The 17,361-nt window shown below is 37.8% G+C and overlaps 1 pseudogene; it reads right to left on the bottom strand.

The window, feature by feature from the left end:
• Nucleotides 1-11,765: 11,765 nt before the first annotated feature.
• Nucleotides 11,766-14,825, bottom strand: LOC122035331 (annotated as a pseudogene).
• Nucleotides 14,826-17,361: the final 2,536 nt, after the last annotated feature.

The raw sequence follows: 17,361 nt of genomic DNA, 5'->3' as shown, positions 1-17,361 counted from the left end.
ACATTATGCAGAAAAGACATTAAATTGCACTTTACAGTATCTTAAAATTTTTCAAGAAGAACAAAATACTCTACAAAAGATTATTGTATACTTCATAAGTAACTCATATCATACACATACTAAGTGCATAATGAAAGTTGTTAAATTGTAGTTAGTCCAACACAAATGGCTTCATAATTAGCATCAAGAAGTTCACCAAAACACAAATGATTAGGAAGACTAGCATATGAGGAATAGATTTAAATCATGAAACTTCTGACACAGAAGGTACATGCTGGTCCAACAAAGTTATACACAATTTAGTTGTTAAAATAAGTGAGATGAAACGTAAAGCAAAAAAATAGTTATGTGCAGAAATACATGTAATAATAAAATCGCTGCATAATTGAACATGCCCAAGATACACAGGATCATGACTCACTAAAATGTTGATGTTGTTGCTCAAATGTTATAACACGAGGAGGAAGGAGCCCAAAGCCATACATGATAAATATATAGAGCCGAACCTGATCATAGAAGTAACCCAAAGCCATACTATGCAATCTTTACTTGTAGTAACATGGTAGGTAAACTTTACTTGTAGTTTTTATTCATTTGCTTCATGTAGGAGTAGATTCTAGTAAATTCCCACAGGCATATTGACACTCACTCTTACTTCTAGGTGAACTTGAAATTCATTGGTATAGCTAAATATGGTAATGGGTACCCTTTAGGTTTGATTACCCATTTATCTTAATAGGTTAAGTTAAATTCGAGTATCAATGTGTTAGATTTAGAGGAAGTTGAGCAGGTTCAAAAAATGTAATCAATCCTTTAATCCTAAGGTTACCATTTAAGATAGCTTATCTAGCCACTCTACTCACTGCAACTCCTAATCTCTAATTCCTTTCTTCTTAGGCAATCATTTAGTCTCCAACTAGTATCTGGTTTGTAACAAAAGCATAGCATCCGGTTTGTATCAAAAAAATCATTGTAACAAAAGCATAGCATCCGGTTTGTATCAAAAAAATCATAGCAAGCACTAGGGGAAAAGCATTTCACGTTTTTCTTTGCCAAACAAGTAAAAGAACATCATACATATTTTCCAAGTAGATTAGACATCCGTGGAAGCTCGTTGATTTTCCAGATGAATCAACGTTGATTTCCGCCGAAATCACATTATTCACACCCGCTCCAGAAAACCCACACAGATACCTGCCTGTTCACTGAAGAATACTGGCGACTCAAGTATGGGGCCCGTGATATTATTTATCATCTTGATTTAATCAAATTAAAAAACATCCAGCAACAGTTAGTTATTAATTGACGGATTAAATCAGGATAAGATTGACTAAACTCTTTTAGTTAGAAAATTAATGAATAAATCAAGAATTGTTATCTTCAAGAAAATTAATTTTGAGGTGCTCTAGAATACCTTATCTATCTCAATGCTAGATATAGATTGAGTGCAATCCTTGCAACAACAAGAAAGTTATCCACAAAATATTGTTCAAAGTCTGATTGATACAAGCCTGAACTCATTTCACTTGTTCTAAAAGCTTCCCAACTCGGGCATCTACATGAGATTGAAGTAAGAACAGGAAGTCAAACCATTAAATTTCAGTCTGAAAAATTCCAATTCGATCATAATCAATGATAGCAATTAGTATTACCTCTCCCTTTTGCTTCATTCTGAATCACTCTCCATGGACATGGTCTTTAATCCTCTTCTCCTCTGCGAATTATGGAACAGGAAACAAAAGAACATGAGATGTGAATGGGATGCAGGAACGAGACGAGCAAATTGGTCGAAGGTAGAGAGAATTTCTACCTTTCTTGATCCCTTCTTCTCCCTGACTACATACCTCTCCTGTGAGAGATCTGACAGCCATGCTCCAGGACTCACCAACTAGATCGAGTTTGTCAAAGAAATAAGAGGAAAAAATCAGTTTTTTCGACTGTTTGATCTTAAAAATCAGATTTTTGGAGGGAATGGAAGCGTACGAGTATGCATTTTTGGACGAATTTGGATCTCTTCTTGGGTCGCTGCGGCAACTTGCACCCCTTCATCACCATGAAGTCCTCCTCCTTCTCCTTGTTCGACAGCGAAATGAAGAATCGAGGTAGAGAGGCTACCGAGGCTCTTTCGTCGGCGTTCTCGCCCTCGCATACCAACGCCGTCGATCCCCTGGTCGTGTAGCAATGGTCATCCTTATCCGGTGACGACGAGACAGATCGGGAGTTATAGTTCTCGCTCCCGGTCGATTCCGACCTCCTGTGGATAAATCCGAGCAGTGGTTACTTCCATATCTCACCGGCGACACCTCAAACTAGATCAAACCCTAACTTTTCCGGATCAACCTCCGATCTATTACCTGAGGGGATAAAGAGGCGGGTGCAGGGGGGACTCTTGATCTGCGATGCGGCGGACATTCTGAGACGCGATCCCCCTCCGGACGCCAGATTTTGCGGCGGATCCTTTGTCCCTGACCTTGATGAGGCGGAGGCGCTTGCGGCACCCCCATTGTAGAGTGATGCGAGGACCATTGCAGAGCCCATCGCGGCGGAGGAGAGACTGCAAAATCTAAACTCGCGAGTAAAGAAGCATACATAAAAAGCAACCACCACTCCAGCCACGTAATCGGAGGGCAGTTTAATGGAGGCACTAAAGAATCCATGGAGGTAGAGATCTTGCGACGCAAATGCAGCACCTGATCACAGAACAAGGTAGGTTCAAAGATGTCCCTTTCTTTTTTTTAAAAAAAAAAATCTTTTAACAGAACCTATTCGCTGGTCGAGGGAGAGGTGGACAGTCCGGCCGTCGCCGTGAAGTATGAGGTTGGAGTCTCCAAACAGTTGGGTGTAGCCTTCCTCAAAGGAGATGGTGGCGAGGTTGGGCAACTCCGAGAGGAAAGCAGCCTCATGGGAAGGGCGCAGAACCGAACACAAAAACAGGAGGAAGTAGAAAGGAAAAGATAAAGTATGGACTACCGGAATGCGAAGAAGGCCTCCTCTTCTCAACCAAATGGAGGAGTTGGAGGAGATGCGGTGTGGTTGGATGGAGAAGCAAGTTCGTCGTGTCTTGATCCTGATCGGGAGAGGATCTAGGAAGGGGGAAGAGGGAGATGAGGTTGAGAGAGATGGTCGGAGGTTTAGGTTTAGGCTGAGAGAGATGGTCGGATGGTCGGAGGTTTAGGTTTAGGAAGAGAGAGATGTCTCGGTTTAGGTTTACGCGAGAGAGATGGTCGCGCGGAGGAAGGGGCGGGATAAAGATTTAGGTTTGGAGGGAACTTCACAGTGTGCAGATTTTGGCTTGTGGGGAAATTAAAATATTTTATTTTGGTTCATTAACATCGGATTTTAAAAATCGATGTTAAAATCGGTGTCTATTAACGAAAAAAAGGGCGCTCATAGACATCGCATAAAAAACCGATGTCTATGAGCTAAAATCTGCGCTCATAGACACCGGTTTTTAGAAAAATCGGTGTAAAATACTCAAAGACATCGGTTTTAGCCTAAAACCGTTGTTGTTCCACTGATGTCTATGAGGGATTTTGTTGTAGTGCAATCTTCTCATTGGCTTGAGAGGATCGTAGATTAAGGGGTCATAACCATGTCATGTTTAATTTTCATATATGTTGATGTGTGTTATGATTGTGTGCTAAGTGTAGTTTCACCATGTCACATTTAATTTTGCATATGGTAATCTCATGAAGTTTTTACTAACAAAATAAGTCATCTATCTTTCACTACTACCTTTGTCTTGTTTAGTTGCATCCTTTTTTATTAACATGAACGTAACAATCGGTGATTGGTTGCTATCATGATCGAGCCGTTGTATCCTAGGATTAGGATACACACGTTGAATGTTAGAGCAATCAAGATAAAAATTGTCCAAGCAATTTAGCCAATATTTTACCACTCGAATTAGGATTTAAAGGCAAAATTTAGGGCTTGAAATTATATTGACCCAATTGACTTGTGTAACCCCGACCTATAAGTAAGCAAACCAACATTTTAACACACAAGTCGATTGAGTTCAATGTAATTTCAAGCTCTATAGTTACCCCTAAACCCTAATCCGAGTGGTAAAATTTTGACAGGTTGCTTGGGTAATTTTTACTTCTATGGGTCTTATATTCGATGTGTGTGTTGAGTTTGGTATTTTAATTCAAACTATTTTTTGGTTTAGTTGTTGTTTTGGCAATGCATGTGTGTATGCATTTAGTCCCACATTGCTAAGCAAAGAAGGTTGGAAGACCTTATATATGGAGCCCTTCCATCCTTGCTTAGTAAAGTAAAGGGGGGCCTACACGCATGCGCGGGCCGAGCCCAAATCAGGTGGCTTCGGGGGGTTCGAGCCGGATATCCATAAACCGGGCATGACGCACGCGATCATCGCGAGCAGGGGGGTGCAAATCCCTAGCTCGTGGGCCTTGCGCTTGCAAGCGGCCCGGTTTGTTTTTGTCAGTCTCCGGTTTGGTCTGGTTCTAGGTTCTGACCCACGCACACTCACTTGGGTTTGGTTCTGTCCGCATGCACTTGGGTTTGGTTCTATCCGCATAATGAAGCAACGCGACGCACCTGTTCGCGAGAGGAAGAGAAGCGACGCGGTTCTGTCCGCGTGAGGAAGCGAAGCGACGTACGCTTTGGTGCGTGCACTGCTTCGGAGTGTATAAATACACTTCCTCTGTTCCTTCTCAACACACTCCAGAAAACAGAGCATTCTTCTTTCTTTATTTCTTCCCTCTCTTCCCCTGTTCTGAGGCTTGGTTCTGCGTTCAAAGGTTGAGTCTGAGTGCGGCGTTTGCTTTGGAGTACACCTACGGACGACGCGAGTGGTTGTCGGATCTTGGGAGAATTTTGCCGGAGAGCCTCTGCACCGTGGGCGATAATAAATTCTCTAAAGACAGTCGGCACGTCGGCGCTTCAACCAGAGATACACGATTTCTCAACCTTACTCTATTCATTTACAAGTTTATTACATGCTTGCTATTTTGGTGCAAATAGATTACTGTATTTGCGTAATTAGATTACAACAATTTTAGAGAATTTATTATAGCATCAATAGACATGATAAATGATAGGGTAACGGGGTCTGATGAGGCTAGCGCTAGACCTGAGAGATTTTTCGGGCAAAACTTCAGACGTTGGCAACAACGGATGAAATTTTGGCTTACTACGCTAGGGCTATTCTCCGTTATAGAAACAGATCCTCCTTCACCTGATGAAGAGGAACCTGCCTATAGTGCTGCCTTACAGAGGTTTAAGCAAAGGGATTATCTCTGCCATGGGAGAATCATGTTTGCCCTCTCAAACGCACTATTCGATGTGTACTGGTCAACCTCTTCGGCTAAAGAGCTGTGGAAATCTTTAGATAAAAAATACAACTCCGAAGATTCTGGTTTAGAAAAGTACACTGCGGCAAAATTCCTAAACTTCAAAATGGTTGAAGGCAAATCTGTGGTTGAGCAGACACATGAATTCCAAGTTCAAATTCATGGTCTTGCTGAAGGAGATATGCCATTACCCGAAAAAGTTCAGGTCTTGTCTATCATCGAAAAATTACCTCCAAGTTGGGATGATTTTGGCATGACTCTTAAACATCAGAGAGGTAAAATCTCTCTAGAAGATTTGATGATTGCCTTAAATATCGAAGAAGAACATCGGAAGCAACATAAAAATGATGATATAAAAATGCCTATGGATTTTATTCCAAAGGCAAACGTAGTAGTCTCATCTGATAGAAAAAAATTCAAAAAACAGAAAATGAAAAACAAGATGAAACCCAAACCAAAAATTCAAAAGAAAAATGGAACCAAGTCGTGCTGGGCATGTGGAAAAGTTGGACATTATGCCAAATTCTACCCCAAGAAGAAGAACCAGAGCAATATGTCCAAAACCAAGGCACAAGAAAATGTTGTGACTGCTAGTGACGACACCAGCGATAGGTTTGTTACCTTCAAACCCGAACTAAATTTGATCTATCAAACCCAATGAATGGTTAGTTGATACAGGTGCTAATGTGCACTGTTATGCTGATCGCTCTGCCTTCCTTACTTATCAGGTAATTGAAGGAACTTCCGTGGCCATGGGGAACCATTCTGCAGCCAGGGTGTTTGGGATAGGACAAGTTGACCTGAGGTTCACCTCTGGAAAAGTCCTATCACTGCATGAGGTGCATCATGTTCCAGCGGTCCGTCGGAATCTGATTAGCGGGTCAAAGTTAGTCCGTGCTGGTTATGAGTTGAACTTTAAATGTAATAAAGTTGTAATATTACATTTAGGAACCTTTATTGGAAAAGGTTATCTTAATGAAGGTTTATTTAAACTCAATGTAGAAAATGCTACCTTAAATAAATCTACTGATATTGGTTGTTCGTATAACATTGAGTCTTATGATATATGGCATGACAGATTAGGACATGTCAATTTTAATACCGTAAAAAGGATGATGTATCTAGACATGATTCCTAAGCATGCTATAAATGATAAGAAAAAATGTGAAATTTGTGTGCAATATAAACAACCCCGTAAACCCTTCAAATCAGTTGATAGAAATTCTGATATTTTAGAATTGATTCATACTTACTTTTGTGAGTTTAACGGTGTAATAACGAGAGACCGTAAACGGTATTTCATTACCTTCATTGATGATCACTCTCGTTATTGTTATGTTTATTTACTGAAAACTAAGGATGAAGCTTTAGATAAATTTATGGTTTTTTAAATCTGAAGCTGAGAATCAAACAAATAAAACTATTAAGAGGTTAAGGTTTGATAGGGTGGAGAGTTTACCTCGAACCTGTTTCAAAAAGTTTGTCAAGATGCAGGTATAATTCACGAGGTAACTGCTCCATATAGTCCTCAATCTAATGGTATAGCAGAACGAAAAAATCGAACCCTTGAAGATATGATTAATTCCATGTTAGGCAGTTCTGGTTACCTAACTTCATATGGGGGGAGGCTCTATATACTGCATGTCATTTGTTAAATAGAGTCCCCATGAGGTCTAGGGATAAAAGCCCATATGAGCTTTGGAAAGACCGGAGAACAAGTTTGAAATACTTTAAAGTGTGGGGGTGCCTTGCAAAGGTACTAGTACCTGAACACAGAAGGAAAAAAACTTGGTCCAAAGACCGTAGATGGTATCTTCTTGGGTTTTGCTCAAAATAGTATTGCATATAGGTTTCTGATTATTAAATCTAAAATTTCTGGAATAGATGCAAATACTATTGTAGAACTTCGTGATGCTACATTTTTTGAGGATATATTTCCTATGAAGACGAGAACACCTCAGTCTATATCTAGTATTCCTACTAGAGATATGCCTGCTTCCGTAGAGGCCCCATTATCCATAGAAGGTACACCTTCCTCAAGTCACTCTAGACTAGATGACTCTAGTGAGCATACAAAACTGAGAAGGAGCAAGAGGCAACGTGTGTCTACGGATTTAAGCTAGGATTTTATCACCTATAATATAGAAGGTGACCCTGTGACATATAGAGATGTTATGGCTTCTCCTGAAGCTAAACACTGGAAAGAGGTCATTAAAAGTGAAATGGACTCTATTATCTCTAATGTCACTTGGGAGTTGGTAGATTTACCTCCTGGGTGTAACACTATAGGATGTAAATGGGTGTTTAAGAGAAAACTAAAACCTGATGGGTCAGTAGATAAATTCAAAGCCCGCCTAGTTGCTAAGGGATTCAAACAGAAAGAAGGGATTGACTATTTTGACACTTATTCTCCTGTTACCAGAATTACTACAATCCGAGTGTTAATAGCATTGACATCCATATATCATCTTGAGGTCCATCAAATGGATGTCAAAACGGCATTCTTTAATGGAGATCTTGAAGAAGAGATATATATGGATCAGCTTGAGGGGCATATAGTTTCTGGAAATGAGAATAAAGTTTGTAGGTTAGTCAAATCTCTTTATGGTTTGAAGCAAGCCCCAAAGCAGTGGCACGAAAAATTTGATAGAGCTATGCTATCGTTTGGCTTTGAAATGAATGACTCTGATAAATGTGTGTATGCTAAAATGAAAGGTGATAATTGTATTATCTTATGTTTATATGTAGATGATATTCTACTTTTTGGTTCTAACCTTTCTATTATTAATGAGACTAAGGCTCTCTTAAGTGGTAAGTTTGATATGAAGGATATGAGTTGTGCTGATATGATTTTAGTGCTGAAGTTGACTCGATCAACTGATGGAATAGTAATTTCTCAGTCACTCTATGTTGAGAGAGTATTAGAGAAATATGGCTATAGCTAAGTTAAATCTGTCGTCACACCTTATGATCCTTCAAAAACTCTCCACAAGAATAAGAGTGGTGTGACAGTGTCTCAATTAAGATACTCACAAATAATAGGTAGTCTAATGTATTTAGCAAATTGTTCTAGACCTGATATTTCTTTTGCTAATCGAAATTGAGCAGGTTTACCAGCTGTCCGGACAGAACGCATTGGGATGCATTAGGCAGAGTACTCAGATACCTAAAAGGTATTATATCCTTGGGCTTGTGGTATGGGAGATTCCCTGCAGTCCTGGAGGGATATAGTGATGCTAGTTGGATAGCTGACACTGCTGAGTGTAAAGGCGTTACTGGTTATGTCTTTACACTTGGAGGCGGTGCAGTTGCTTGGAGGTCTGTTAAACAGACAATTATAACCCGTTCTACATCTGAGGTAGAATTGTGTGCTTTGGATATCACAATAACTAAAGCTGATTGGCTTAAGGGTCTTCTTTCTGAAATTTCCTTGATGATAAAGCCAAAACCTTCTATTTCAGTATACTGTGATAATCAAACAACAATAGCTCAGATTAGAAGCTCCAAGTATAACCAGAAACAGAAGAGACATGTACGAATAAGATTAAATTCTATTCGTGAGTTAGTGTCTCTTGGAGTGGTGTCATTGGACTTTATAAGTTCAAAAGATAATATTGCTGATACACTTACTGAAGGACTTGATTATGAGAAAATCAAGAGATCCAGTAAGGGAATGGGACTGAGGCCTATCCTGGTTTCACTTATAACGACAACTCAACCTATCTGATTGGAGATCCCAAGAAGTAGGTTCAATATGGTACAAACAAGTTATAAGGGTGAACCGTAAGCATCAAATTGATTGAGATGTAATCTCATAGTCTCTTCCCTGGATAGATGCTTGACTGCTAGTAAGGATGAGCTTAGGAGCTCTTAATGAGTTTAAGGTCTTAATGACAGGATGCTTGCAATACATCCTTGGAGAACTCACCTATGTAAGCGTAATTGTGTGGCTGCAGTGTGGGGGGTCTAGGCAACTCTCCCTAGCACTTATGAAACAAGATTCGGTGGCATGACCGTAATGCACCAACCCAGAAGGATTCAACCGTCGCCCGTGATGAGTTGTTACCAATTGATTTTCACATATAAAAGGTTTAAGTTCAAGACTGAGTTCACTTCAAACCTATGTGAATAAGATTGGTGTACTTAGGTGAAAATTTAAACCGGAAGGTATTTTCACTAAAACCTCATTACAACCAAGCCTCAGAACATATCTTTGTTTTCGACCAAAAATAATTTGAATTAGTGGGGGATTGTTGAGTTTGGTATTTTAATTCAAACTATTTTTTGGTTTAGTTGTTGTTAGCAACCAAGAAGGTTGTGCTCAACAATCCCCCACTAATTCAACTAAACCTAAGGTAGCACAACCTAAGGATGAAATTTTTTTTTTCTTCTTCTTCTTCCTTTTCCTCATCTTGGCCGAAACTCACCTTCTTGGTTGCTAGCACAACCTAAGGTAGTTTTCTTCTCCACTTTGAGAGTTTATGAGACAAACGGAGACACTTGTTCGTGTGGATACGGGATACCGAAAGAGGTACGAACACTTGATCGTGCTGAGATCTTAGTTGTTGGGAGATCGTGTGCACGCACCAAAGGTATAACTATCATGAAACTTAGTATAGGTTGTTTATTCTTCCCTTCGCATGGATCCTCTTGATAAGGAACTAGATGTTTTTCGCTGCTCTTTCGCGTGTTTAGCGCCCTAGTTCCTTACAGTTGTATCAGAGCCAGGTTGCGAAGGGATATACTAAGTTGTTAGAATTTTATATATGATATAAAACTGCATGATAGGTTTACTATGATCTACAAATTATGAGTTTCGGTCATATTATGAGTTTCAGTCATAATTGAGGATCTCGGCCAGATTATGAGTCTCGGCCAAAATTATTTTGTTGGGAACGAAACATAATTGGTACTGTGACCAACAAGGTCTCGACCAATGGTGTCTTGTTGGGAACAAAAAAAAGTCGGTTTTAGAGCTTAGGGTCTCGGGTATGGCAGCAACTCATAAAATGAGTATGCAAAATAATTTTTCTTTGGGAGCGCTGCCCCCTGAAACCCCCACAAGTGGCACTGCCCCCTTGACCCTCGCTCGCTAATCGGCTAGTGAGACCGCCATGGTGTTGCGACTCATAAGTCTTTGTAGAAATCATAGTAAATTTTATGTCACAGAAATATTGTGAGTGTTATATGACGTGGTGCATGATTATGACCTTTAACTCCAATGTGATTGGATGTGTGTGTATGTTGTAATTCATAATACGACCTGTGTGTCGTGCCTTCATCTTTTATCACTCTTGTTGTAAATTTAGACTACCCTCAAATGTAACTCGAGGTTTCTTTAGGTTTTGTAATGTTTAAATTAGAGAATAATTAGTCTACTGGACGACGGTGAGAAAAATGAAGAAGGACAACAACACACGACGACCAAGGAGACACTTGGAGAAGATGCTTAGCCCTAGGTTGACTTTTCAATCTTCTCATTGGCTTGAGAGGATCGTAGATTAAGGGGTCATAACCATGTCACGTTTAATTTTCATATATGTTGACGTGTGTTATGATTGTGTGCTAAGTGTAGTTTCACCATGTCACATTTAATTTTGTATATGGTAATCTCACGAAGTTTTTACTAACAAAATAAGTCATCAATCTTTCACTACTACCTTTGTCTTGTCTAGTTGCATCCTTTTTTCTTAACATGAACAATCGGTGAATGGTTGCTATCATGATCGAGCCGTTGTATCCTAGGATTAGGATACACACGTTGAATGTTAAACCAATCAAGATAAAAATTGTCCAAGCAATTTAGCCAATATTTTACCACTCGAATTAGGATTTAAAGGCAAAATTTAGGGCTTGAAATTATATTGACCCAATTGACTTGTGTAACCACGACCTATAAGTAAGCAAACCAACATTTTAACACACAAGTCGATTGAGTTCAATGTAATTTCAAGCTCTATAGTTACCCCTAAACCCTAATCCGAGTGGTAAAATCTTGACGGGTTGCTTGGGTAATTTTTACTTCTATGGGTCTTATATTCGATGTGTGTACCCTAATCCTAGTCAATGACTAGTTGTTCATGAAGAACTGAATTATATCTTAACAATGAGCTATCATCGAGAATATGAGAGAACATAAGTGGGCAGAGAGACCGTGGAGGACAAATTATTCATGGATCATTTGTTGCCCAGGTAAGAGCCTCAATTTATAAACTCAAAATCCACACACATGCAATTAACCTGAGTAATAGCCATTAACTGCCATTAATCCTTAAACTGCAAACCATTAATATGTCTCATTTAAGTTATAAGCAGGAAAAATGTTGGCACAATTGAAATTAGAAGGAAAAATGTTGGCACAACTGAAATCAGAAGGAAAAATGTTCAGAGGAACTGTGTTAATATCATCTAATTAAAATAAGAAGGAACACAGTGTTCAGAGTTGATTGCACAACTGAAATCATAATATAAGTTTTAGTGTTTTGCAAATACAAGAACAAGCAGGATTTACACCCCCAGTACTTTAGACAAACTCTTAAAATTGGGATTGATGCAGGATTTAGTGCTTCGCTTCTGCTTGTACCCAAATCACCAGGCAACAGCAGAAGCAAAGCAAAGGACCATTTGGTTTAAAGCATTCCTTAAGCAAAACACTTTCTGAACATTAATAAAGTCTAATCCTTGTATTTATAGGACTCGAGCAAATTGGGCAAAGCTTCATGTCGTTTCCGCAGTCATAACAAACCTGTGTAAGCAGAAATGGCTGATTAGAAAAGATGGAAAGATGTGGATGTTTGCTCAAGAAAGTCCTTAGTTTTTAGAACTAGATGCAGTTTTTGAAAAAAAAAAAAAAAAAAGGAAAGAAAAATAAGTTAGAAACACTCACTCCTGTTATGTAAAAGGAGCGAAATTATAGGTAAATTTACCTGATGCCCGCACCCGAAAGCTAGGTTCTTGGTCTGGTTGGAACATACGCCACAGATCTGACATTGAGACAAACAAAAAATGGTAGGTATTGGAGCACTTGTTGGAAGAATAAAGCAAACTAACCTTGAATTTTTAGCTTCTCCAAGTAAATTGTTTATAGATTTTACTACTCGATACTCAGAATAGAATAGCAGTATGTTCGAAAAAAAAGGAAGTTACCTTGTCAAAAGCACCTCCTCTTAACTAATTAACTCATGCAAGAACCAAAGGGAGATAAGGTAATATAAGTGACCTTTTTATCGTTGACGGCAGAAGCTGAAGAAACCACAGGATTACTTTTATCAACTCCAGGGAAAGGATCAGAAATGCTCGACTGTGGGCGTTTCCTTCTCGGAATTCCTCTGCGTTTGCTGCGAAGTAAGAAAAAACAAATCTGAATTAGCTTGTATAAAAAGAAGAAAACTAATGTAATAGATAAAGTCTGCCAATTCATGAACTCGGGTTTGTAATTAAACAATGAAGGACCATTACCCCAAAAGTTGGAGATCCAATGTGGCCTTATATTGTGAAGGAGTTTCCATCAAAGCGGACAGCGCAAACTCTGCCTCCTTTTTATTGCTGGCTATGTTTTTTGACATGATTTCAGTAGAATTTACAAACTGCAAGCAGAAAGGTGTTGAGCAAGCTTTTCAGTACTAATGTAACATGTTAAACTAGAAACATTAATGTAAATATGAAAGTTCAATCTATGACCTGGAAATTATCAAATGATCGAGAAGGTATGTTATCATCAAACTGTTACATCATGTCCCAGGGACCATCACCGACTCCAACAAGAACAATTGAGAGTGGATAATCACTATAGTACACAACACAAATCAAAAGAGGGAATCCAAATATAGCATTTTGAGTACAATCTTCCTAGTATGGCGTCTACCAGTAGTTACCTAGCTTTAACAATAGCATTTATAGTATCTCTCTCTTGTGAGCTTAACTTGCCACTATGCTTGCCAACCCCACTTGTTACCTGGAAAAGAATTCAAAAAGGAAGGATTATATCAGAATAAGTATCAAAATACAGAAACAATATGCATGACTACTAGAACAGACTCTGCATTTAAAAGAATAAAAACTTCAAGCATAGGTTCATTAAGCAAAATTAAGATGGTTGTAAAAATATTAACGAAGAGAACAAATGAAGGGGAAAGGATCAAAATACATCTTGTGAAAATGTCAAATTGTTTGAGGTAGTAGATGCATATTTGAAAACTAACCTGGCCATCTGCTATAATGAGGAGAACATGATACTGGCCACCAGTTTGATCTACAATGCTTATTGCTGTTTCAATTATTGGAGCAAAAGATGTTGGACCTGTGATATGGCAATTTCAGAGTCAATTAATGATCTGCAACTTGACCATCCTAGAAAAGATCTGTAACTACCAGCTAGCCTAAGATGTGGAAGTATTTCTCTATATCTTTCAAGTGCTTCCTCGAAACCATTACACGGGCGGTTGTTTGGAAAAAAACTGAACACCTCCTGATCATGAGTAGTTGCTGCAATAAAGGGTAGCTTAAACATTCTAACAGAAATTGGATAGCTCTCCAAGCTGAATAAGCATAATAGAATGGGTGTTAACTAACCGTCTCCAAATCCAAAGCAAGGAATAAGGTTATCCTCATCAAATGCAGAAAGTGTCCTCCCAATGACAGATATTGCTTGTTCATAAGGGTTTGGAGAACAATCCATGTCATGCAAACTTCGGTGATTGAAAGAAACCTTACCTGATAAATTATAGCATTGCATTAAATATTTTAAAGATTCACTGGTAAAACTACTTTATGTACTTCATTAAGTTTGCTTGCTAATTCATGCTAAAGTTCATGAGGATTTAAGTATGACCAGCTCTTATAAACTTCTTAGTATGCTTACACGCAACCAGGAAATACAGACCTTGCAACACAGATAGCCACCCAAAGACTGGATTAGCAATAATATGATAAAAACAGATTAATTGTTCACACAGCATTACAAGAATAAAATATGCAATATTTAATATAAGATGCAGAGTGTGAAATTTCATCAAGCTAGTAAATTCCAAATAATTGAGTCAGGCTATATAATTCCTTGTTTGAAACCAATGTTTTGAGAAGAAGATAATTGTTTAGAAACTTACTTCTTCCTAAAATTAGTGGCATTGCTAAACTGTGTATCGAACCAACAAGAATGGTAAAGGTATTTAAGAGTACAAGCAAACCTGCCCACTCATTGCTCTTTGTAAAATCAATTCCGACTATCAGATTAGAAGATTCAAGACCAGCATTTGAAAGATCTTCAGTAACCTGCATTACAAAGGTGTAATGACTTGAGTATCGCCAAGAAAAACCATTTAATATACAAAAGAAAATGCGTATAAGTTAATTTAGGTTTTGTAATAGTTTTTATATAAGTATACTGATTGGATAAAGTGTAGTATGACAACTGTTTCCAAATGTTTGCTTAACATTGGCTTCTTATATCAAGCAGTGCTTTGAGAAGCATACTCAATTTGGCTTGAGCTAAATTCAGCAAACACGTCAAGTCATATTTGTCCCAATTATTTGAAGTCAGCTACAGAGCTTTTATTCCTCCAATGAGCTCTATGCAAGACTGTATCACTATTAATATTTGAATCAATTAAATTTTATTTATTACAATCACTAAATTTCTTTGATTACCCTGTACCTCTTAAATCTTCTACTCTAATCAATCAACTCCTCTACATATAGAACCTATTAGTCGATTTTAAACATGTCCAACTTTAAGCGACAAAGTATAGGTGAATTGAGTCTAGGCAACCACATTTTGAGTAGATCCAGGAGTTCTATTAATTCATAGAGATCAATGTATTCTCTTGATCAATAAGCTCGGCTCATTAATCCTTGAATTGTTGTCGCATATGAGAAGCCAAGGAGACAAAGTTTAGGTAAGAAGTCCTGCAAAATGGTAAATATTGGGGTTACAGTTATTGCAAGTAATCAACCGATAAAGAATTAGGACTAACAAACAATGCCATATCAATCACACTCCTGAACTTAATTCATGCCCTTACAATAATATAGCATCACATAACATCACAGCCATCACATAATCAGCCACATCGTTATTTCATATGACAATATGTGCATCATTATTCTAAGTTCAGTGAGATGCACAAACATGAGTAGATTCAGGAAAAGTAAGACAAGCGCACAGGAGACGCTACTTAGTTCAGCAAGGATTTGCTTATCCATGGACACAGTGACATTTCGATTCAGTGAAACTAACTCACTACACATGTAATAAGCACCCATGTGATACCCTTTATGTTTCACTAATGAGTACGACATGGTATCACCAATTCACCGCTATCATGTTAGCATACTTTTTCAAGTTATATATATGAATTGTGAGTTATTAAGAATCATTTGTTAGTCACGGGAACATGGTATCACCTGATTAGATCCTTGATATTCAAGCTCAACTACTAATCAACTAATGTATTCAAAAAATTCAAACCCATTGATATATGATAATACTCTCAATTAAGTATTTGAGTTAGGCATATACAAATTTCATCCCTTCTATGCTAAGAACATCGCCATGCTCAAGCAATTTGGCTACTATCATGAAAAAAGGAAAGCTTTAGACCAATTGAAATGGATTGAAAAAAAAAAAAAGTATTCACCTGTTCAAGAGAGTTGTAATCATCGCCTATTCTTGAATACTTCAGCTTCAACCTTTCTCTTGCTTGGGGCTTCTCATGACTCTCTGGAGTTGTCGTGGAAACGTACTCACGCGAACGGTGGCTAGTGCCCCTCGACTTTGACGATAAGGCTCCCATGACAAGAGTTGAAGCATCAGATAGATCGGTGAGAATCGTACGCCCAACTCTCTGTCCTCATTGAATCGCTCTGTTGATAATCAAAGACATAAATCAGTCGATCATACAAGATTTGACAAGAAGAAAATCTGTGCGCTAAATTTTAACAAGAAAGGACTAAATTCACGTTACAAGATAACCGAACATCAACCGATAAAAATCGAACCTTTCTCCCTAGAATCGATTGGAACCAGCGGAGAGCAGGAAGAAGCCAACGAATTGAATGATTATCCTTTGCCTCGATTAGGACGGCGAAGACGAGCAAGAGAAAAAGCTTGGAAGAAATCGTGCGGCGTGTCATTATGGATGACAGCGGCGATGCACTTGCGACCTGTGAGCAAGTTTCCTTGCGAACCAAATTGGTGTTTACAGATACTTACGCAAATTCCCACTATTTTTTACGATAATTTACTAACAGCTTATTTAAAATTTTAAATTTTTAAATTTATTAAAAGAGGTAGGTTACTTTATTATTTATTAAAAAATATATATTTTCAAGTATAATTTCTATTTTATCCTCTAGATAATTTAACTTTTTTTATTATTTTTCTTTTCTTCACTATTTTTTTTCTCCACTATTTCTCTCTCTTCTCTCTCTTCTCTTTTGTGTATCGACATGACATTACATAAGATTTAGTAAATTTTTTAATAGCATTTAAATACATTTGAAGAAGCCAAAATAAACAATGGATATCATATTTGAACTCTTTACAATTTCAAAAATCTACTGAAACTTAAATGAGTGTAATCAGAGCTCTCTACGTCGATCAGTAGGTTTCAGTCGAAATCCACTGATGGATTTAGGGAGCTCCGATTGTATCCATTTCAGTTCCTATGAATTTCTGATGTCGACTTTTCATAAATATTAATATATAAAATTAAAGAATTAGTAAAAAAGTTCATGACTAACAGTTATAAAATCTTTGTAATTGTTTAAGGTTTAGTTCATTTACGGCAGCCTAAAAGCCGATGTATACCTGGGAAATATCATTAATGCTAGTGTATCCAACTCGTTAAAGAATTACAAAACAAATTTATCTTTTAGAGAAACTATAAATTTTCAAATTTAAACACTTATCTAAATATATTTATAAATTGTTGTTTAAAATGAAATATGTTTTTTTATAAATTATGTTTATATATATATATATATATATATATTGTAAAATACGGAAAATAGGCGAATATTAATAAAAGAATTTTCTGGAATTTTT

Source organism: Zingiber officinale, chromosome 11B, assembly GCF_018446385.1.
Source record: "Zingiber officinale cultivar Zhangliang chromosome 11B, Zo_v1.1, whole genome shotgun sequence".
In the NCBI taxonomy this organism is placed as follows: domain Eukaryota; kingdom Viridiplantae; phylum Streptophyta; class Magnoliopsida; order Zingiberales; family Zingiberaceae; genus Zingiber; species Zingiber officinale.
This window is presented reverse-complemented; position numbering and strand designations above follow the sequence as displayed.